This window comes from Hoplias malabaricus, chromosome X2 (assembly GCF_029633855.1).
Source record: "Hoplias malabaricus isolate fHopMal1 chromosome X2, fHopMal1.hap1, whole genome shotgun sequence".
Lineage (NCBI taxonomy): Eukaryota > Metazoa > Chordata > Actinopteri > Characiformes > Erythrinidae > Hoplias > Hoplias malabaricus.
The window spans coordinates 49,122,411-49,145,711 of NC_089819.1; the positions used below are offsets into that span (position 1 = coordinate 49,122,411).

Consider the following 23,301-nt stretch of genomic DNA (forward strand, 5'->3'; position numbering starts at 1 on the left):
CACCTCCATACGGAGGATCTACATTTATTTCCCCGCAGGTTTACAGTTTCTGTTTGTTTACTGAGTTTAACATATTGAAATTAATCCTAAGATCAAATTAATTTTTTTGAAGATGTGTGGGTGGATGTGTATGGATGTTTGTGGATGTATGTGGCGGTGTGTGCGTGGCGGCGTGTGGCTCCGTGTGTGTGTGTGCTGTACGAGTTTGTTGCTGTAAGAGGGGGGTCCTTAACACTAATGAAGCATTTTCACATGAATCCCTTCTTCTCCCCCATCTCTCACTTCAACTTCTTCTTCATGTGACAAAATGAAAAGGCTTCTCGTTAATTTGAAAAACAACATTCAGCAACTTTTATCAAGAGTGAGCGAGCGATCGGGCGAAAGCAGCGGGGAGGCAACTTTTCCTTTCTCTTTTTCTTCTCTCGGTCTCAAAAGAGGAGTTTCCGAAATGTGGACCGCCGACTTGAGACCACTGTCATTTTATCAAGGAGGAGGATGATAACGGTAATGATGATGACGATGATGATGATGATGATTATCCTGGTGATGATGATGAAGAAGAGGATGGCGGTGATGATGAGACAGCTCAGGAGCGGTGTTTCTAGCGCGCTGCCCATCTGTCTGATTAAAACGCTCTTGCTTATCAGTGTATTCACTTACACACCCGTCTGGATAGAAATACAGGAGGGAGGGGGGGGGGGGAAAGTTAGAGAGATGTGCTGCGGCCTGATTTGGTTAGTGCAACATGATAATATCCAAATAGACACTTTATGAAAAATGATGCGCTCGGCTCATTAAAAAGCTGTCCGGCCCTAATGCCATGGATCGGGCCGCGGAACATCGGCTTTTGGCTTTGAATGCAGAGACAGCAGTATTGGATAATACACCTCAGAGCTGACGCAAGGAGACAAAGCACGGAGAGGAAAAGTAATGATCATATACAAATATCAATAGGAAAGAGGGTCAATGCTAAAGAAGACATATGGCTATTGATGTTTGAATAACAGTTGCGCCGAGCAATGAGAGAAAGAGAGAGAGCAAAAACTATAATATGTTCTCTGTCTTCTGAAGAAAAAAAAAACGGAAAGGCTGTAGAAACAGTTAATGGAAAACACCCCAGAGGCAGAAATCAAGCTGAGGGTAAGACAACAACACTCTCCATGCGTTGTGAACAAAACCACAAATAAATATATAATCGTTTTAGTGTTATGCAGGTTTGTTCTAAAAGACATTATCAGCCTGGCATTGCCTTCTCAAGAAAAAGAGCATTTGACAGTGCAACTCCCTGCTGAAATAAAGAGGAGGAAAAAAAAGAAAAACGAAGAAGAAGAGAGGAAAAGTTATGACTTCAAAAGTGTTTACTCGCCGCATTTTTTAATTTGTCTGGGCATATGCAGTTTATTTGCATTTCAAATATGTGTATTTGAAGCAGGTGGTTTAAATGCCAAGATGCGAATTGATGACAATCACCTCTACCATAAGCGTCAAGGGAGCCGTACTCGCGGCTGACATTAAAACTAAACGAACAGCGGCTAAACAAACACACGGAAATGGAACTCTTTTCCACCCCCCCCCTCCCTCTTTACCCCCGCATCTGCATTTTTTTTTTAACTTTTAATATTCATGTACATTTAAATATCAGCCCCATATAGAGCTGAGGAGACAGCTGCACGCTTAAACGGAATTATACTTTGCCTTGGTTTAAAAAAAAATACTAGTGAAAAAAGGAGAGGAAGGAGAAGTAAAGGAAAATAAGCACCCCACGTTTGGCAATAAATCTGTTCAGCCATGAACAGCGTCAGATATGCCCTCTCCGGGTTTCATCGCTTCCATATTCATTTTTGTAATTTACAGTAAATCCAATAGCTGTCAATCATGAATTAAAAACTCCAAATTTACAACGGGAGGAAACAGCTGCTTCTACATTTACAGCAAGACCACTCTAAAATATTAAAGACATGTCACCCAGCTCGGCGCGGCCCTACATCTGTGGCCATCTGTTTTCTATTAAAACATTACACCCAAAAAAACAGCGCTATTTCCACGCTTTTAGATCAGCCCGGGAAAGCTGAGTGACAGAGTAAAACCTCCCGACGTGATTCACTCTCATTCACGGCGACAGCAGAGGAATAAAAACCATAGACATATTTACACAAGACAGAGAGAGAGGGGGGGTCACGTTTTCAGTGACCCGGGCTCTGGTCTGAGAAAGTGTGTGTGTGGGGGGGGGTGTACGAGTGTGTGTCTGTGTGACAAGTGAACAGCTAATGTCAAAATGGAATATATTCAGTTGTCTGACAATATTTCAGCCCTTGATTTGTTTGGATGGAGGGGGGCGGGCACAGATAAAAAAAAAACAGAGAGAATGAGAGAAATAGAGAGAATGGAAAAGAAAGAGAGAGAAATTGCAAGTGATACTGAGAGAGAGAGAGAGAGAGAGAGAGGGAGGGAGGGCAGGCAAGGGAGCCTGAAAAAGAGATGCTGAAATATTCTGTTACAGTGGATCGGCAAAGAATTATGGTCGGTGTCAAAGGTAAACAATTACAACATCGTGAGTCACTTTTTGGAGCGAGGGCAAAGGAAGATCATTTCTCCCTCTCTAATAGGTAATTTCCTTTGTCTTTCTGAACACTATTTCACATGTTTCTGCCTCCTCAGGGTGGTCTTCGGCAAGAGAAAAAAGACAGCAGAGAAAAAAGGGAGAAAAAGGAATAAAAAGAGCGCGCTCGGCCAAGCGGTTTTTTTTTTTTTTGACGAGCCGTTTTGTTGGGAGAAGGCTGCCAGCGCGGCCCGGTTTATAGAAGCGAAGGAGTCTGTTTGGCAGATCTCTGAAAGACAACACACAACAAAGCGCAACTTTTCAGGACCCTCATTCTGAAGAGTCGTTGTCTGGTGTAATATAGTAAAGAGGTTGTTTGCTTTTGGGGTTTTTAATTGATGGAGTGGAGGTGCGGCTGGGGTCTTTTCTCATCAGTGGGACTGTGATGTGGGAGCTGCTGTGTGAATCATTAGGATATCAGTGTAGTGCCAGTGACAGAGACGATCTGATTAACAAGCTTTCTGTTTTTTTTTATCTCTCTGTTTCCGTCTTCTTCTTCTTCTTTATAAACGAGAACTCCTGCTGCTGCAGACGAGATCTCGCTCTCTCTCTCTCTGTCTCTCTCTAGCTCTCACACACTCTCCATCTCTCCCTCCCCTCTCCACCTCCTCCATCCTCCTTTTCCCCCTCCCACTCCCCTTCCAGAGATGGCGGGAGTCACAGGTGTGTGACAATAATTACACATACACTCAGAAAAAAATAATGTCATTTCTCTCCATTTAATAAGTTAGCAGTAAAATGCAGGGATAGGGTGGGGGTTGGGGGGAGGTGGGAGTGGGGTGGGGGGGTGCACAGAGAGGGGTGGGGGAGCAGGCTTAAATCTTATCTGATAGCAGGGCCTCCCTAACTCAATCATATGGCTCTTAAGAACAGGACACTGGCAGCTGGGGCTCGCTAATATGCATGCAATATGTGTGTAAAACGATATGCTTTAATTTTGAGCCCACTTTAAGCGGCAACAAAATCTGTTTATACGGGAGACATTTAAAAAGAGGGGGAAAAATAAAGCCTGTTAACTCCCTCACTCCCGCCAAGCTGCGACATCTGTTTAGTCTTTTTCTCATCCCACCGCTCCAAAGCGTAACATTTTAAAAGAAACACTTCCTGTCTCCGCAGCTCTCGCGCTGCATGCTCCGTGTGTGCGATTTCAGCGACTTAAAGAAACAGTTTTGATTAAATATCTAATTTACACCAACTTTTCTGTTAGCCCTAATATTAGCTGATTAGCAAAGACATGTTTGGTTTTCAGAGTTTGCAACTTCCACTTCTGGAGAAAGGATGCTTGTACCAAAATGTATATATTTGCATATTAAATTTGACAGTGTGTGTATAGAATTGGTGTTTTTGAGCAGCCAAGCACTGTGTTAGATCTTAGAAATCACTTGATAATACAGCCACCATGTTACAGTCCAGTCCACTACAATTACAAAGACTTTACGACGTAAGAGAGAGAGAGAATTCTTGATGGATTGACTTTATGTTATTATTTATTTCACTATTAAATAGGTTCCTATTTTCTTTCTGTAGCTGCAGCTTTATTTCTTTGTGATCTTCAACTTCATTTGTTGTGAAAGAATCCCAGCCCGATGGATTGCACACTGTTTTCTTGGACCAGCACCATCTAGTGTGTGAGTGTGTGTCGCCACTGGCTTTACCCAGAGAGCAGGAAGAGCGAGCGAGGGAGAGAGGGCCTTGGGGGTAGGAATACAGGAGGGGAGGAGGAAGGAGGAAAGGGAGGGGGGGGGGGGTTAAACTTCAAAAAGCCTCCGACACAAGCTGCCGCTGGCCCTGACCACTCTACAGATGCTTTTGTTCATCTTGCTCTCCCTCTCCCTCACTCATTCTTTCTCTCTGTACCTCACTCACACTTGCCTGTAACTCACTTACCCTCTTACTCTCTCAATCACCCATTCCTCTTTCACACACTCTCTCTCTCTGTGTCTTTGGTGATACACACTGTGAACAGATATCAAAGTCGCTCTGTCTGTTAAGACTTCAAACCCCCAGCCCTGTCCATCAACCCTAATCATATCGGCACCCCCGAAAACGGAGAAGACGTTCTCCTCCAACTGGAGTGGAATATTTGATCTGTCCTCTTCAGGAGGATCAACAGACAGAAATCTGCGGGCGGAAGTAGAGCTGAAGGAAGGGCAGCGCTTAGGGGGGCGAGTGAGCACCAAAACACTCCAATCCACTTCAGTCCTTCCACAAAAGGCTGAGCTTCCGAGACAGTAACTGGATAAAGGGAGCTCCGCTTGTTCTTCAGGAACTTACCCAGCATGAGGTTCATCATCGTTTGACTTATGCTCTGCTGACTACAAGGCCGGATCCCGAGGCACTATTGCCCAGAGGCAAACCCAGCAGTGGACCGCTAGTCTTCGGTTACATGACTGCGAAACTCTTAAGTTGTGGCTCCACCCAGAGAAATGTCTGATGAACGCTGTATATTTAAATATCCTCAGCTTTCAGACTCAAACTGCCATTAGTGTTCCCAGCCCTGATGCATTGACCTTGAGACTTGAAAATTCAACCCTTAGCGGATTTTAAATCTTTTTAATCAAGATTACAACGGCGTACGCAGACTGCCCCCAGACTGAGATTGTGACCCCGACTTCTGCGTGCATTTGTAAAATCCTTTTATGTAACAGTTTTTAAGTCTCAAAGGAAACAAACTTGTATTTATGAAGTGAAAGGCTAGGCCATTTCATACCACGTTGTTTCATGTGAATGTGTGTTTGTTGTTGCAGAATTAATGCATCAGCTTTGTTCATTTCTCTGTCAGTTCAATGGCCCTCTCTGTCAAAATAGTAGTTTTGCTTTTTTTTTTTTTTTTTTGGTGGGTTTTTTTCTTTTGCCATGCTGAGTGATGAATCCCCCGAGACCCACTGAGATGGTGTCAGTTTTTCATTGAAATATAGGCTTAATGTGGGTCAAGAAAAGAGGCCTCGCTGTAGTCTGTAACTTGCTACAGTAAGTGTCTTGATAACAGCCTCACCTTAGTGCTTTCATACTTATCTGTCCATCTGTTTGCCCATCACTCTCAGCTATTATTAGGCGCAGACATGTGTCATATCACGAAGGCTAGCACAGTATACTTAGCTCTTAAATCCCTCGTCTGTGAGATCAGACTACATAATTACCTATCGTATTAAGCACACACACACACGCATGCCGACAAGCAAGCATGTAGCAGCTGTGGGCATTAGTGCCACACAAAAGTGCCCAGGGGCAACAAGTCCCAGACCCCCTTAGAATGTCTGAGCATGGGTGTACATTTAGTATTGGAGTCTGTTTTTCACACAGTAATGCATTATATGACATAATTACGAATCCCACTGAAATTCGCTTAAATTAACCCTTTAAATGCCGGGATGTACATAATTATTTGTCCATATCTTTAGTTGTTTGTGACCCGGCACTTACACTGACCCCACGAACGGAGGTATTAGGACACTTGCACTATTTAATCATCGCTTACCTTTAATGATGTCTGGCTCAGTGGGTTACAGTCTAGCAAATTCTTACTAAACTCTAATATGAGGTAGTGCTTGGCCCTGAAGCAATGCCAAGTGCATCAGCATGCCACGTGCAGCCATACACACTTCGCCCTTCAGTGTCTTCTTCTGTAGACCAGGGCTGGCATTGGGAAGAGTCCACGCTAACTCTTTCCATTCCTTATGACTCATATTTAAAGCCAGTAGTGTAAGAGCTCATAGACAGATGCCCTAATCACCCTGCTGCATCCCTTAAGATTTTCCACTTCCATCGAGTTGACTTTGTGTATGTGTTGGAGGCTGTGTTTAGAAAGAGAACAGCAGATGATCCCCTATTAGTTGTATCATCAGACAGCATGAGTCCTCTTCATTATCCTTCTTTTACGTTATATAATTACTGCGTGCCCTTTACCTAAACAACACATCGTCCTTGTCTCCAGAATGAAAGTCTATTTAAAGACTTTACGAGTCTAAGTAAGTCATAGACTGCACGTCTCTGGATATTTCTACATTAATGGAAAAGTAAAAGCAACCGAGGGTGATATTCGTTCTCATGTAGAGGCTTGCCTGCCCATCAGTACATCAGTAGTGTCCCTGAATAATCATTCAAATGAAGGGTATGTGTGTGCATTGGACTCCATGCTCCTAGCAACTATTGACACAAACAAACAAATTAATTAAGTTCATTTTTTGAGGGGGAGAGTTGGGGGGCTGAGGGGATTTGCGTTGGAAACAGATGTCCATGCGCACTCCTCTAGTAGCATTTCTCTCCATCTCTCCACGCTAAGTGACAGTGACGGACAGCAGGCAGCCTCTTTAATAATTCACTGTTTCCTAATCATTTTTTCTCCATCCCTCTTGCATTGAGAGCGAGAATGCGATTCCCTGACAGGGTTATGATTGCACAAATCCCCATTAAATGTCCAATCCACTGGGGAAAAGGAGAAAAAAACATACCCTGATGTGCATTCCTCTTATTTATTTATCTGTTTGCTACTTTATTTATGTATGCCTTTGATCATTCAGACTGGACATGTAATTAACACAAAGACGGAGACACTTGCGAGTGAACTGACTCACTCGTAGGGAGGGAGAGGGAGTAAATATAGAGAAGGAAAAAAATGGAGAAAAAAAGGAGAGAGAGGGATAGAGCGAAGGCATATTCTCATTGCTTGTGCACACCTTTATTTCCGAGCTGTCCTTGTCCCACTTCGTATTTGGCTGGAATAACACGCTGAGTGTAAAAGCCAGCAGGAGGAAGGAGGAGAAGTAGGCCCCGTCGTCTTCTCCATTTCTCCCCAAGCCCGGCGACGCGACGCGGGTAAGTGAGCCTCAACTGACCAGAAATGATTTGCCTCTGTCTGTTAGACACGTAATGGAGTCATTTAACTAGTCAAATTAGGAGCTGCAGAGATGCAGCATGCTTCATTACTGGGTTCCAATGGGCACCATTTTACATTTACGTCAGGAATGATTTCAGGGCAAATTAATGTTTTTATTGTCTCACACAAATACACCCCCCCCCTCCACCCTCCCCTCCACCCCCACAACATGTAAAAGAGCAGCTCCCCCTACAGGTCACTGACCATAACCAACAGGACCTAGAGGGAAAAAAGAAGACGACTGTGCGTTAGTACATTGTATGATCAACATTAGCCTACTCACTAACTGTCCAACTGCCTGTTTTACAGTTTTAATCCTGTGGAAGGTTCACCTGGAGAACAATATACTGTCAATGATAGGGTTCTTCCTGCTCATACACACCTGGCTCAACTCAGGAAGGCCTGCTTCAGAGCGGTGTAATTTCAACCTTCCCGACTCATCCTTAGCCATGGACAAATGGACAAAGCAATCTTTACTGTTGAGTGCACGCTTACGAATAATTTGTTTCGTCAGAGCAACGTTAAAACACGATTGGTATGAGTTACATTTTCACAAACTAAATAGAAATGTACTGCATTCGTCAACTGTATTAACTTATAGTCCCTTGCAAGGTCATCGGCTAATGCAAACAAAGTTGGCCTTCGTCCTGATAGTGTCCGGATCAGGCCTGGCATGATGTGACATGGCTCTGGAGCTCATCAGCCGGGCTGTGGGCATGTTTGCTTCCAGACGAGACGCAGGCCCACCGCGGCCTTCTCCAGCTAAGCTGCCCAGTGTACGGATCCTGTCACTGGAGATTTGTGTTTCCCCTGTGTGGGGGCTGGCGGCCGGCTGGTGGGTGGAACCACAAAATCATTTGTACACCACTGACTCACTGTTTAGAGTTCTTTCTTTTTTAAAATGTATTTTTCTTCGGCTCTCGGTTTTGATGTGGTTCCGATATCCGATTTTACTTAAAACATGTCTTATATACAAACAGCTTTTACAAATTGCATTTGCTCAGAACAGAGTACTGTGCTTTGAGTAAAGGAAGCATTTTCTCACGCAAGTATGCCATGCAGAGCCACAATAGCTACACAATAGCTACAGCCACATCTCTGATCCTGAAGAGAAAGGAGAGCTTTCCAAGTGCTGATTTTGATGGGATTCTGAAGTTAGTACAAATTATTTAGGGTTGATATCAGTTTATTTACATCACCAATTGGAGAAGCTTTTTTTTGTATAGTTCTGTTAAATTTAGCGTAATCATCCCTGTGTCTAAACCTAACCCCCATTCTAGCCTTCATCTGAACCTCTGACCTTGGCTCTAAATCTAACCCCTGGTAAATCCAGAAGACTCCTCACCCTCATCATTTAGAGTTATATTTTCTAATTCAATGAAATGTAGGTATTTGTTTGAATACACTAGATATTGAATCTGAGTTATATTTTCCCTAAATATGAATATTTGTTTAATAATAATGGCTTTGCTGTTTTACTAAAACGCCTTTTTTTCCTCCTTTCACTCTAAAGAGACTGCGCTGCAAATGTAAGAGTCTCTTCACTGCTGTTGTTTATTTTTGTCAGATACTCGAATGTCATCCGCCTCTCCACTCCACCTCCTGTCTGTCCATTTATTTCAGCTCAATCTATCTGAATGATTAGATATTGAGACATGTAATGTGGCATTTTTGACTGTCACTTTGAGCATTTTGTGTGTGTGTGTGTGTGTGTGTGTGTGTGAAAAGTGAAGCAGGGAGAAACAGAGAAAGCCCCTCCTCACAGCCCCTGTTGTGCTTGACATTCTGTCGATGCGGTTTCACCCAAACGCTGTGTGTGTTTGATCCTCTCTTCGGGACGCCGGGCTTTGAGGCAGTGAAGCCGTTCTTTGCTCAGCAATACACAGCAATACAGAAGCTCGGTTTCTCTCTGTGTGCTCGTGTGTGTGTGTGTGTGTCAAGTGGACAGGGTTGGGAGGGTCAGGCTGAAATGTACACTTTTAGGACAATTTGGACAACAACGTCCGGACTGCAGGGAAAAAAGATACACAGACCCAACAAAGCAGTTATAAAGTGCTGTTATTAAAACAATAAATGTTTTCTGTCTTTTTTCTCGGGAAAGAGTAAATACATTTGTGTTACTGAAGTTAACAGTAGAGAACATTTTTTTGTTGTTAATTCATGTTTAGAAAATATACACACACCCCGAGTGTGTGAAGCGGAATATGTTAATAATATTTTATACGCCACTGTTTATCGTTTAGTTTGTTTGTTGTGCATTTTCCTCCTTTTCCCTAAAACTCCATAGTTCCAGGCCAAAGCTCAGCTGCTCGGTGTTGATATTTACTGTTGTTTCAGCTACTTTCTTTCTACAAAATGGTTTATCATCAAAGAATCCAAATGATCTTTTGTAAGAACACAGCATTAATGCAGCTGTATCAGTGATGTCAGCAATAATAGCACTGGCAGAAGACTTGGGCAGTGCTCTTGGGAAAGCTATAGATAAATCAATGAACAACACACTAACAAAAGCAACAGCAAAGTCGGAAACTCTAGTTCTCCTCGAAACAAGATGTTATCTGCTGATATGAGAGTGGGATGCTGCAAACATGAGGGAGTTGAAAGCAGCGACCGTTGCTTTTACTGGATGTGGTGTGTGTGTGTGTGTGTGTGCATAGTTAGAGAGAGAGAGAGAGAGAGAGAGAGAGAGAGAGAGAGAGAGAGAGAGCAGTCACCCAGCTCCCGCTGCTGCCTGCGTGTGATAACCTCATCATGAACCAGGCTCTCCATCTCTGCACTTCAAACCGCTCCAACATTCACTTTTCACACTCACACTTCTGCTCCCCATATCTCTACTACAAAGCCTACACCACATTTCATAGAAAGCCTTCTCCTTCGGCAGCGTATTTGTGGGGCTGAATTATTAACTTAAATTAAACTACTCTGGCTACAGTCTTTGAATAAGTTTTTTTTAACGTCATTGAATAGGGTTTGTTTTAAAGCTGTGTATTGTTCTAGGCTGAAGTATGAAGTATGGAGTAACTTGATAAAAGTGCTGGAAGTGACCTCATATATAAATGGTGCTCCTGGATACTGGTGAGGTCATTCATTTTGGCTCTTTTGTTTCTCAATCAGCAAAAGCTCAGTGCACGTCAGCAGACCGCGGAGGGTCATTTTTTAAAAGGGCCGCATAAATATTTTGTCCTTTTATAAATAAGCAACAGAGGTGAAATATTAGATTTTTTTAAACATTTACTCTCATACAACTCTAGTGTCTAGTGTAGAGGGGAAAAAATAGTGGCTAGAGTCAGACAGACCACCATCTATCTCCATTCTTCTCTCTTTTATTGTTTTTTTTCCCCACTTTCTTTTTTGATTCACTCTGTGTGCTATTTATTTATCGATCATCGGACTGCCTGGTTATCTTTGCATGGCGAGCAGTTATAGATGAATGCACAAAGCCCTTCCATCTGAACAAGAGATCATTGTGCACGACGGGTCCTCCCACGTTCCTTTGCAGCCGGGGAGAGTGTTTGGGGGGTGGTGGGGAGGAGTGGAGGGGGGCATGTGGGGATTCAAACAAACGCTGCCATTTCCTGTCATCCCCAAGCTCCGGCCTTTGAGTGGCTATGAAAACAAACGTGGGAGTGTTACCGATAACATAAAAATATTATCCCGCTCCTGTTGTTGACCGTGCTAGTGCCTTGGAGAATAGCTATTACTGCACGAGAAAAGCGGCTTGATCGAGTGGCTTTGATTTGAGAGAAAATGATGCAGAGAAAGTAGAGAGAAGTGAGTTGTAAGAGCCATTGCATCACATGGCTTTGGAGACTGGTTTGATAAAATGTGACAAACCCTTGTCTTAAGCCCTTAAAATCACAGGCTTATTACATCCCAAGGCATTCAGTAGCTACACGAACCATAGTTAATCAGTGTGTACTATTTAAGCATATTTTTCATAAAGTATCTGTAACTTTCGCAGTAATAGGTTTAATTCTGTACCAAAAACATAGGAGAATCCTATATATTCTGTGCCTATTTTCATGGATTTCATGTGGACGACGGATCAAAACACATCCAGGTAAATGTGGACAGGACGTCAGTCAACATCAAAGCAATATTTTTAAGAGCCTTAAAGATTCACTAAAACTTTCAGAGGCTGTGTTTCATGCGTAACATTATTATAATTTGCTCAAACGTTTTATATTCAGGGCATTTAAAGAAACGATATGTAATGATACGTTTTCATCAGTGTCTCCAAGTGGCTGGACAATGTGACACACATTTGGAGCCTTCTCTGGCCAGAACAGCACATGTCCTTCTACAGGATCTTGTGGCTGGAGCATGGGGCTAGCTTAGGCTGGGATTTGTGTGGGTTTACTGCCGGGCCGAGACTTGGCTTATCTGCGGTGAGTTGAGCACGGTGTGTTAAGGTGCAGTCCCTGACAGATTGCGTGGCAGAGTTAGCCATGTCGGTGGCTAGGGTTACAGCCTGGACACACGGATGCTTCCAGAAGGTTCACCACAGGGCTCCGACGGGCCTGAGAATGCCGGGATAGCTTTCCAGGGTTCCAGCGGACCTCTGAGATCAAATGAAGCAGCAGGAGTGAGAGGGAGAGAAATAGATGGAGAGAGAGAGAAGGAGAGAGAGAGAGAGGGAGAGTGAGAGAGTGGTAACGACATTTCTCTCTCTGACAGAACTGTGGAGTGACATGCTATGTTTTTTACTCTCGTCCGTTTGAGAAGAATGGTCAGCTCCACTGGTTCCCACGGAGAGCTGCCCAAAAGCATTCATAATTACTCTTAAGAAGGTAATAGTGAAATGAGTGCTTGGTGGAATAAAAGATCTTTATTATACTGTCAGTGAATATGCAAGAGGCTTTCTGTGCACACCACTGTTCTGTCACTGCTTTCACCAGGATCAACTGCCAACAGCAGACAAGGAATAAATAAAAAAAGAAAAGAAAGAAAAGAGTGTTTTGAGAAGGTTAACGTTCCCAGCCATCACACATCTCTCACACTTGCTTTATTTAGGTCGTCTCAAATGTGTTCTCTTTCTGCAACTGTTTTTTTTTTTTTTTTTTTGCTTAAATCTTTTTGTTGTAATTTTGTAGAGCAGCAAAGTTCACACTCATTACATTACACACACACACACACACACACACACACACACACAGAGGCGCTTTTTCTAGTCGGAGAGTTGAGAGAGGTATTCTTATTGGAAAATCTTTCAATAAATCAATGTGACTTTAAACACATTTCCCCCGCGACACCGCTGACCTGATAAGAACTCCGCTAATCTCTTTTGAGGCTGTCGGAGTGCTTTGAACAAAATCTAGTTCGCATCTATCAGCAAGGTTATTTGTCAATGACTTATAATCCCAGGTAAATTTCACTGGTTTTATATTAGAGGCCGCTAATGGTTCTCATGTCTGAAGTTTCTCAGGCTTGGGAAAAAAGGAGGAGATTGAAGTGGAACAAAAAAGAATGTTATGGATTCGCCTGAAAAAAACCCCCAGAAAAAAACAATGGGAATTAAAAGAGGAATGGAACTGAAGGGATCGCTCTAAATCTGTGAAAGAAACAAAAAAAAAAAGAATAGGAATTTGGAACTATTATTATTATCATTATTTTATTCTTAAGTGTAGACGATAATATAAAATGCCATATTTATTTCACATCCAATGAATTGTGAGTAATTAGACAGTATTTAGATTCAGAGCAGTAATACGTTTTCTTGTCTCTGTCATTTCTATGTACACAAAACAATCGCTCTGCTCGGGAGAACACTCGTAGTTCGTGTCTCTTCACCAAGGGCACAATGTGGGCCAAGACAGAGAGCAATCAGCAGCCAGACCAGGCCTTCTGGGTAATTTATGAAGCCTCAATTAGAGGAGCACACAAAGTAATGATTCTCAAAAAAAAAAAAAAAAAAAAAAAACACTTGGCCAGTGTGTGCCATATTCTGCTTCATCTGCACTTATTAGAGTCACCTCCCAGATGTCATAAACAGCGTTCACGAATGAATTAAAAACACGTTGGAGGAGACATCTCTTATGACGACTGAAATTGTTCTTGAAACGTCGAAGAGTTCACGAAGCAGCTGAAAGTGATAAATCTGTGATTTTGCATTAAGGATCTTCACTTTCAGGGGAAAACTCGGAGCGCCTTTGAATTGAGTCATGTGTTCCCTGAGTGGATGGATCCCTGTTTGCATGGGAAAGGGCTGCCATATCCATCATCTCTTCACGGAGGATGGTCTTAGACAAAGAAGCTTGATCTTGCGCTGTTTACGCTTGTGTCAAACCCAAAGAGTCATAGCCGTAAGTGCTTACGCCGACACATAAATAGTTTGACATTTCATATTCTAACAATGTCTTACCTCTCATAGTTTGAGTAAATAATAAAGTAAACAGGTTCCAAGGCTAACGGAGGGATATAAATCTCCTTATTCCCTTTTAAGCTTGCGCTTTTTTAACTTCTATTTCCATATTTGTTTTCCTTCATGACCAGATGTTTATTCTCTACCTTGAAATTGTAGCCTGCCATTGTTTGTTCGGGCATGTGTTGGCGAAGGGTATTAACTTTGCGCACGTGGACTATTAAATCAAGCCCTGCCACACACTCTACACTTCTTAAGCTCTTTCTATTTTAAGGGAGCGTGTATGTGTACGTCTGCGTATGTCACAAAACGACCCCTCAGCCCTGTATCTAGCTCAGTGCATATTTCCACCACTGAGTAATGTGTGATACAGTTCCACATGCGTTCACTCTTCTGCTCGGAGCCTGTAAATTACACCCAAATGAAGGGAGCTCAGTCGAGGATCTGGGGGCGCTGCGTTATGTCACTAACAAAGCAGGCTTTAAGTGTCTGCTGCATGGGTTTATGGATTAGAAAAGTCCCAGGCTTTGCCAAACAAGGCCACAGAATCAAGTGTGGCATTAAGAGAAGTAACAGGTGCTACACACGGCAAGTTGCGTTGATTATTTATTTGCTTGTGCCGGAATAAAAGGCTAAAATATTGTAATATAATAATCTGTAACTAAGTGAGAGTACAGATGCTGTAAGAAACGAAAAAGTTACAATTTGTGTTATCACATTTTTCACTTCTGCTTATTGCCATGTCTCGTTATCCTTTATATTAGAGGTGCTTAGGCAGTGTCCAAGCTAGAAAAGCGGTATTTTCCTCCAGTGTCATGCTCTTTGGCAGACATTTTGGTATATAATAATGTTGAGTGAGCATATACCATCCATATATTATAGAAAACATGTCCCTGCCTGACTTCACCGCTGCTTTAAAAACAGTATCGTTTCCACTCTGTGAGCAGATGTATGGTAAACCTATCTGTGCGCATGTGTTTGTGTGAGTATGGCTTACGCTCAGAGGCCTGGAAATCGGCGTACAGATGTCGAGTTAGTGAAAGAATTTCCAGTCAATTAAAACAGGCCTCTTAAATCAGTTGGAGCAACGTCGTCCAAAGATCCCTCCGCTCTGCTTTCACCATTCTCACAATTGAACCATTCCCTTCGCCTCTCTCTCCTTCCCCAGCTCAGGAGATCAGCAAATCTTGTCATCGTAAATCACCTTTTTTGTTTTTTTGTTGTTAGCGTCTCCTTTAGCATTGTGGGCTCGTGGCAAGGGACGCCCACACTTTGGCCCCTCTCTGGAAACATCTGTGAGCCCAGCGTGGAAAGGGGCCTGTTTTGGCCAACGCTCGCGGCACATATGCGGAAAAATCGAAACGTAAATAAGGAGGGGGGATTCATAAATAGTGCCGTCTTAATTGAGACCCAGTAAGAGTAAGTAGCAGATGTTGGAGCGGGAACTGTTGAATCATCTGAGACCGGCAGGGAAGCAGGCGAAATCACATTAAAAAAAACACAGGAAAAAAAAAGAAGAAGAAGAAGAAGAAAAAAAAGCCAGCCAGGTGCTTGTGATTTTCCATCACAGCAGTGTACATTGACATTGAGAGTTAGGGTGTGTGTGTGTGTGTGCACAAGCGTGTGCCTGAATGACAGTGTGTGTCTGTCTTTGTAATTTGCTTCAGAGCTGTTTTAGGGTCCAAAAAGGTGGGGGACACTTCTATGGTGGTTCAGTTGTACAGTTACCGTTTGGCTAAGCAGTGTCGCACATGCCGAAAAGACATATTTATGTCTTTATAGAAGCCTTACGCTTTTTCAGATCTGCGGGAAAAGCCTACAATCACACTACACAGGCCGTGTCACTCATATCTGCCCAAACTTTAGAACGAATATAGAGAGGAAGCCAATTTTTTCCTTTTACGTGTCACAGACTGTGAACGCTGAAGACTGTCAACCTACATTCTCTTAACTTTAAACGTTGTAACATCTCTGTCTCCTCGCTGACGCTCTCTCTCGCTGTCACTGCTCTTGTGCATGTCTCTAGAGCATGATCTAAGGGGAGTATGTAGCTAGTGGCTGCTCTCCTGTGTGGGACCGCTCTTATGATTCCTCCCCTCGGAAACGTAGAGCGCGGATGTCAGGTTCCCTGTGATAGCTGCTGTGTAAGTGCTGGTGGGGGACCTGAGAAAAGGTGGCACTGACAGGTCCCACCGAGCGGGATAAAAGGCCCTCCTCTGTTCCCCCTGACTTTTTTTTTACTCTCTCTCTCTCTCTCTCTCTCTCTCTCTCTCTCTCTCTCTCTCTCTCTGTGCTGAGTGAGTGAGTGACAGTGTCACTCTAAGGGGAGCTCGTCTGGTGCTGGCTGACTGACTCAGACATGGCGTTTGGGGGTGCGTTCCCTCTGCTGCACGACGCCATGCAGAATTAGTACGCGAGAGTGACGCTCCTGCGAATAATACAAGCCACAACTCCTGGGACTCCGACTCTCTTAGATTAGAGCTCCCAATTAAAACAACACATACTACAGAGAAACAGAGAGAGAGAGAGAGAGAGAGAGAGAGAGAGAGAGAGAGAGAGAGAGAGAGAGGTTTACTATGGGAACATGTCTGACATGAGGTATCCATGACATTGTTTATTGCATTTTTGCATACTACATATTATTTTAATTGTTGTTAAAGTGGTGATAATATGGTAGTTATTTAATATATAGTTGTTACCAAATAAATTGTATAATGAATAATTGATAGCAGTTACTGAACAAATCTACTTCACAGAATCAGTTGCAATTTATATCTGTTGTAAAAGCACAACTTACTTAATGAATAATGGAGAGCAGTTACAGAATAATTGATAAAAGTTATTATAGTGAAATGGTTACTGAAATAATCTGAATAATTAGTAATTCATTTATAATACGTATAGTAAAGTAGTTGGTAGTGCATGTTTGCTTTTCACAGTGCATGCATTTTTCCATTTTATTTGAGCTGCAATCACAGAACACACTTTACTGAAACATGGCACATGGATAACCTCACAGCCATCTGTGTGTGTGGTGTGTGTGTGTGCATGTGTGTAGGGGAAGTGAGTGTGTTTGGCCTATTTAAGTGGAGCCCCGGCTCACCCCTCGTCAAGCCCTATGAAATAAAAAGCATGATTCATACTCAAATGAGCCCTGATGAACAAAAAGTGACCTCATCTCTTCCTGTTGTCAAACAAAAGGTTCTTTTTTTAAAAAGTGAAGAGGGGAGGGTGGCAGGGGGGGGGGGGTGATGGCGGACATGAGACGGAGAATCTGGAGCTCTGCACCAACCAAATCTCATCAGAGTAGAAATGTGAAGCGCCAGCGTTTAAGAGAAGCAGACAATAGCAACTTTTACCAGCAACCCTGATTTGACCTTGTTAGCAGTGGGGCACTTTGGTAATCTGCGCTTAATGATTTTTCTCTCTTCTCTCTCTCTCTCTCTCTCCCTCTTCTCTCTCTCTGTCCCTCTTTTATCTTTTACATTAGACCACAGAGTGTCACAGTCATTTAAGACGTAGCCCTTTTTTTTTCTCCCCCTCCGCGCATTCCGACGCCATTATGTTACATTGTTGCAGAATAAAGCCTGGTATTATGTTCCCGCGGTAAAGGGCACAAGTGGACTGAGTTTTTATCTGCTGAACGAATCAATCAGGATTATGTCAGTTGAAAAGAATCACAGACAGCAGTCGCCAGTAGACCAAGGGGGCTGTGTGTGTGTGTGTGTGTGTGTTTGAGAGAGAAAGAGTGAGAGATAGACAGACAGACCCTGCCATAATCAGTTATGAGTGCGATCAAAAACAAAAAAAACCCAAAAACGAAGCATGTATTTGTTGCATGGGACTATAGCATGTTGATGGAGGTGTAATTTGTATTGTACACAGCAAAAGAGCTGGGTTTTATTTTATATGCTTCTCTCTCAGTGGGAGGATTCTGAGGACAGTAATTATCATTTCAGCAGAAATGATTACGAGATCAAATGGAGATCGAATGCCATTTCCTTCCATTAATGCAGGGGGGTTTAGAGCGTCTGTCATGCACTGGTCATCGCCAGGCCTGTGGGAACTGCACTGAGAACAGAGCAGGGTGGGACTTGGCACTACAGCAATGAGATGTATACATCATATCGGTGCAGCAGAGAGAGGGGGGTGTACACTACTAGTGATAACGTCTGCAGATCTATATTGAGTGAGATGTTCTGTAGTTGTAGTGTAAGGTTGGCATGCTCTTACTCATGTCAAACATCGTCCTAGTTTTTGGGCGCATGTGTCTAGGTTAAGTTCATGACCCCAAGGGTCATCCCCATGTGGGGCTGCGTCCCTCCAGAGGCCCACAACCTGCTTCATAATGAACACTCCCCACAGATTAACTTGCGAGGGAATGAGGAAAGAGGCCATTGCCACTGACATACTACTTGACCTCCAATAGACTTGTTATTTTTAACACATTTGGTATGTTTTACATTGTGCGTTTGGTGATGAATGGTCAAATGGAAGTTTAGATGTTTGAATGATTTAGAATAAAATCTGTGATGGCAGCTGTTAGCAATAATACTCTTTCAGACATTGGGTTTTTTTCTTACAAGGACACGGATATACAATATTTATTTACGCCAGCGTAAGACGGTATATTTTATAAGTGTAGCTCTCTAAGATAAGAATTATTCAGCCTCTTCTTCTTTCACTGAACTGTAGGAAAAGAGCAAAACCTCCAAATGCCGCATTGCCATTTGTATTGTATTTATGTATTGCAAAAAAAGGTAATAGATCAAGCACATTCCATTATTCCCTTATAAGATCATTAGCAAATATAATTAGATATGAAAGAAAGTAATTTGGGCGAGAGAGAGGAGAAAGCGCTATCAGGCACAGAAGACAGATTGCAGCATCAGTGTTTGGGCTTAAATTGCTCTGTGGAGGTATTATCAGTATGAGGATCTCTGCCCCAGAAATGGAGTCAGAGAAGAAGTCAGACACATCCGCACTCTTTTTCCCTCCATCTTCTCCGTCGACCTCTCCAGCCTGCCAGCCACTGTCTGTGGCCTGGTCCAAGATGGACACGTCTTACCGCGGGGTACGAGGGTAGGTGCCGGAGATCCGCGTGTGATCTTAACGTTGGCTAACACGTGTCAGAAACGAGGATGAATACGTTGTTTTTTTTTTTTTCCTTTGGACGATGCACATTATGGAAAATTGTATTTGTTGTGGAATCCGTGTGAGTACGAGTTGTGTGTAAAAGGTGTGAAGCGGTAATGGCTGATGTCACAACAAACTTGCATCAAAATAACAAGGTTTTTAAGGATTTAAAACAGTCGAAGGCCTACGCTAAAAGGAAAGGGAGGTTTTATTATCAGTGCAGTGTCCCACCACTTTATTAAACATTAAATTCATGTCTTTTCGCCTGTGGATTTATCTATTCGTAAGTTCTGTCATTTTCAGAATGAAATTTCCCTGTTGTTGATTCAGATGGTATTCCTTTTCTTGCGCCTTTTTTTATTATTATTTTTATTTAATGGAATTCGAGCCACTTCTGTTCCTGTCAGCAGTTCTTTTTCTCTCGAATCCTACCGTTCCCTAAACCACTGTCATCCAGTGTGGCTTATGCCTGGTGCGTTTCGGGAGAATAACAAATGTGCTATTTGTTTTACCTAGCACAGGTTCCTCTTTACAAAGAGGGATACACAAATCCCCGCGTTAAAGCAGCAGGCAGGAGACCTTTTTAAGTGCCACATGTATGAGTTTTGTCTGCTCCTTTTGTGTTCTTTCGACACTACAGTGTGCGCTTATCTGAGGGCAATCTGAACCCACACAACTGCCGGAGCACAATTGTGCTGTTTCCCCCCCAGAAACATTGGATTTCTTTTACACTTTGAGGGAGGGGTGGGGGTGGTGCACGCTGATCCTTCTAGTCTTTGTGAATCACTGCAAATGGTATTCATAAACATCCTGTGTTCATTAAAACCTTCTAAAAATATGATTTGGGTGCACTTCCTAGTGCTCAGCCTGTTAGTATCTCTCTCTCTGTGTGTGTGTGTGTGTGTGTGTGTGTGCACTCATATTTACATATTTATAAATACTGGTCTGTACAATGAGGCCTACCTTTGCCAAAAACAACACTTTTCCAACAGTGCCGGATGCCTGGGAGAGAACAAAGCCACCCTCCGTGGCAGTATGTGAGGAGTGTGTTCAATATGGGCAGTGTGTGTTCGGCATGGAGCAGGATACTCTGAATCACATCTACTCCTCATTCAAATGAGACAGAACTGCATCTGAATGAAGACACCTTAAATATACACATAGTAAAGAATCTGCCTTATGGTAATTCCAGGGAAATCCTAAAGAAAGACACGTTAGCTTTTCTTAGAGACCTTGCTTTGTTGATGTAAAATGCATTTAATTAAATAATATTCCACACCCCCAAAGTTCAGTCTTTCACACTGCACTTTCTGCTTATAATGAGTCACAAAGTTAAAAGCCTCAGCTAAAAAACATAAAACTAAAAACACACTTGATTCTCAGACGGTGCCTGGCTGTGATATTGTGTCTTTTATATTATGAGAACGTTCCGAAGTTATTTGCCAAAAGAAAAGCTTAAGAACATGTAGCTCTCCTTGTGTGAATGTATTATTTTAGGTGATGCGCTGTTTTAAAAGAGTAAACGTTAATAAATGAGTTATTAATTAAATTATCTGTGGTATGGATATACATTCAATTTACCATATGGTAAAGCAGGGTTCACGTGACCTTAAAACAAGTGTCAATTTGTTGTTTTTTTTACCTTTGCCTTAGTAGTGTGTTGCAGTGATAAGACGAGGCTGTTGTGAAATGTCAGGTCTTGGAGCCGAGACAGCCGGGACGGTTCCCTGAGCGGCCTGGCCCTTGTTAACAGAGCTTGCTCCCAGCCTTGTGCTGGGCTATTGTTCTGTCCGCCTCTTCATTTAGCCATTCTGTTAAGCATGACACATGTATTAACATAAGATGGATCCTGGAGCTATGAGTCCTCTTACCATATGTCTTGTATTACTTTCCAGGGCCCCCACTCTGCCTTGTGTGCACCCAAGGTGCAATAATAGACTTGAACGGTAGAGGGCGCTCTACTATTTACACTCCGAGACTCTTGGAGAAGTTATTTCCCTTTTTTCTTAAATCATACACTATTTTTGTTCGTTTTCGGTGCACTTAGAGGTCACAAACAATGTCAAAGTAGCACGTTGAGAACGTAAACACGGTATCGGGGCTACATGTCTTCTAAGCGAGTCTAAAAGACATGAGATAACAGATTTGTGATGATTTTATCAACAAAAATATGTATGTTTCTTAAAAACAAGGCACTACTGTGACTTTCGATGACAAATGAACCAACACGGCGAATCAGTAAGCAAAATGACTGGTGAGGAACCATAAAGTTGATGTGTTGAATCTCCAGCTCGCAGTGGCAGTTGTTTGGGGAGAAGGAATGGCGTCCTTAAATAATAACATTCCAGGTGGCTTAGTTAATGAAGAGTGAAAATCAAATATGGGGCGTAATCTGTAACTCATTACTGGAACTTTCTTTAAAGGGAAGTCACAAAGAGCAGGCGCCCTTGGGAGAACAGGCTTTTTTTTCCTTTTTTTTTAAAAATCTGGCAAACGCGATTTATTATCATTATGGTTATGATTATCTTCATTTCCTCTCGGACTAAAGCAAATGCGTTGAGACAGCTGTAAAAGCATGACCGCTGCCTATCCTTTAAAGCACTGCCAATCGCCTCACATTCTCGAGAAATATAACAAGCGCTCGGTCCCAACGTTTACATGCAATATCTGCCGGTTGGAGCGAGATGACATTGAACACCATGAGGCCATTGTCGACGTGAACTTGAGCTCTCGACTCATAAAGGGTCTCTTTGCGCCATCTAGCGGCCGCAGCGCAGTCCTGCAGCTGCGAAATGATCCAGAGCAGGACGCCCTCTTCCCTCTTCCCTTTCTCCCAATGACAAAGCCATAGTTTTGAGCGTTAGACTGCCTCCCGCAGATTAGAGCGGCGGCATTAGTGTCTTCAACAGTAGCTTCACGAAACTGATGCTTTGAATGTTGTTTGCGAGTCCGCGGAAAGGGTGTTTCAAGTGTGAAATAGTGCCGTTAATCAGTGGTGTTCCGCTTGTTAGGGAGCCTTTCACATTGCCGTCTCTTGATATGAGCGCGGGAGGACGGGGAAATGGTTTTAATTCTTGGCTTAATCTCCATCAGCACTTTCTAAAGCCGCGAAACTGCGCCTGTTTAAGAAATATACATCTTGATCTTTTCCAGTGACGGTACGACTGTGTACATAATGCGGAGTGAGGAGGTGTCAGCGTTATTGCTTTTAGGCGCTGTCTAAATGGCGATGTGTTGCTCAGTTATTAAGCTGAGGAGCGACTCCTTGCTTCATTTCCATAACGCTTCTGCATGCAAGGACCCCCCCCCCCTCCCCACCACCCCCCACCCCCAACTCCCTCACCCCTTTCAAACAAAAACGCGTGTTTTAATTTTATTTTGTCATTTTCATGGAGGCGTTTTAAAAAGAACATGGCGTGGAAATGCACTGTGTAGGTTTTTATTGCCAAATGTTTTTTTATTTCTGCGCTGTTCGGGGAATGAAGCTGTTCGTATTACTCACTTCTCACTGCAGTAGAGAATAATTAGAGAAACGGTAAGCATTTCACTCCAAGTCCAACTTCAGCAAATAAGTGCATGCCTGCAGTCCTCTGTAACTTCTACATAAACTTGCTTGGAAAAAAAAGTCTGAACATATTCCAATAACCCTGTAAATAACAATCTTGCATCAAGTGTGTTTACAATCTGGGCTTAATATACGTTTCTATTGCCACTGATTTAAACCTATGCTCGTGCAAACATCAGCATGACACTGCCATCGTGAGGACTCCTGTAAGTCACACTTTTGGTTGGACTGGTTTTATACTGAAACAGCCAAAGCGTTCTGATCCACACTCGCAGTAATGTGAGCTTTAGGAAGACACTTAATAATTCATTGTGACTTTGCAGTGTCATGATGATGGATTTGTGTTTGTCTTGTGCCATTACAGTCACAACCAGTGTTTCTCCATTGTCATCAGTTTATGTACATTTTGGTAACACTTAAGTAACGTGTTTGTTTTGGAACGCGAGGATGTTCACGAGAGATTTACCGTATAATCGGACATGGCTGCTGGGTTTGAGGCAGTCATGGCAATGTGTGTACAGTAATAATTGGAGCGCTGTAGTTGTATAGACATCAAAGTTTGTACGTTTTAATTTTAAAAATAACTTCCTTAAATTCAGCATGTTACGAAAAATATTTGAATTATTTTTAGATTTAAATCAACTATAGATTTTCTTTGTGGACCTGAACATTTGGGCCCATTTTCCTGGCAGGGATTAAGCACAGGTCTGGACTTGAACAGTATTCGGAGTAGATGTCACTTTAAAGGGGAAACAACCCAGTTA

The 23,301-nt window shown here is 42.7% G+C and overlaps 1 protein-coding gene across 2 annotated transcripts in view; it reads left to right on the forward strand.

The window, feature by feature from the left end:
• LOC136676737 (zinc finger protein 536-like) overlaps window positions 1–23,301 on the forward strand; it is a 205,424-nt gene that overhangs the window by 159,740 nt on the left and 22,383 nt on the right. The window lies entirely within an intron of this gene.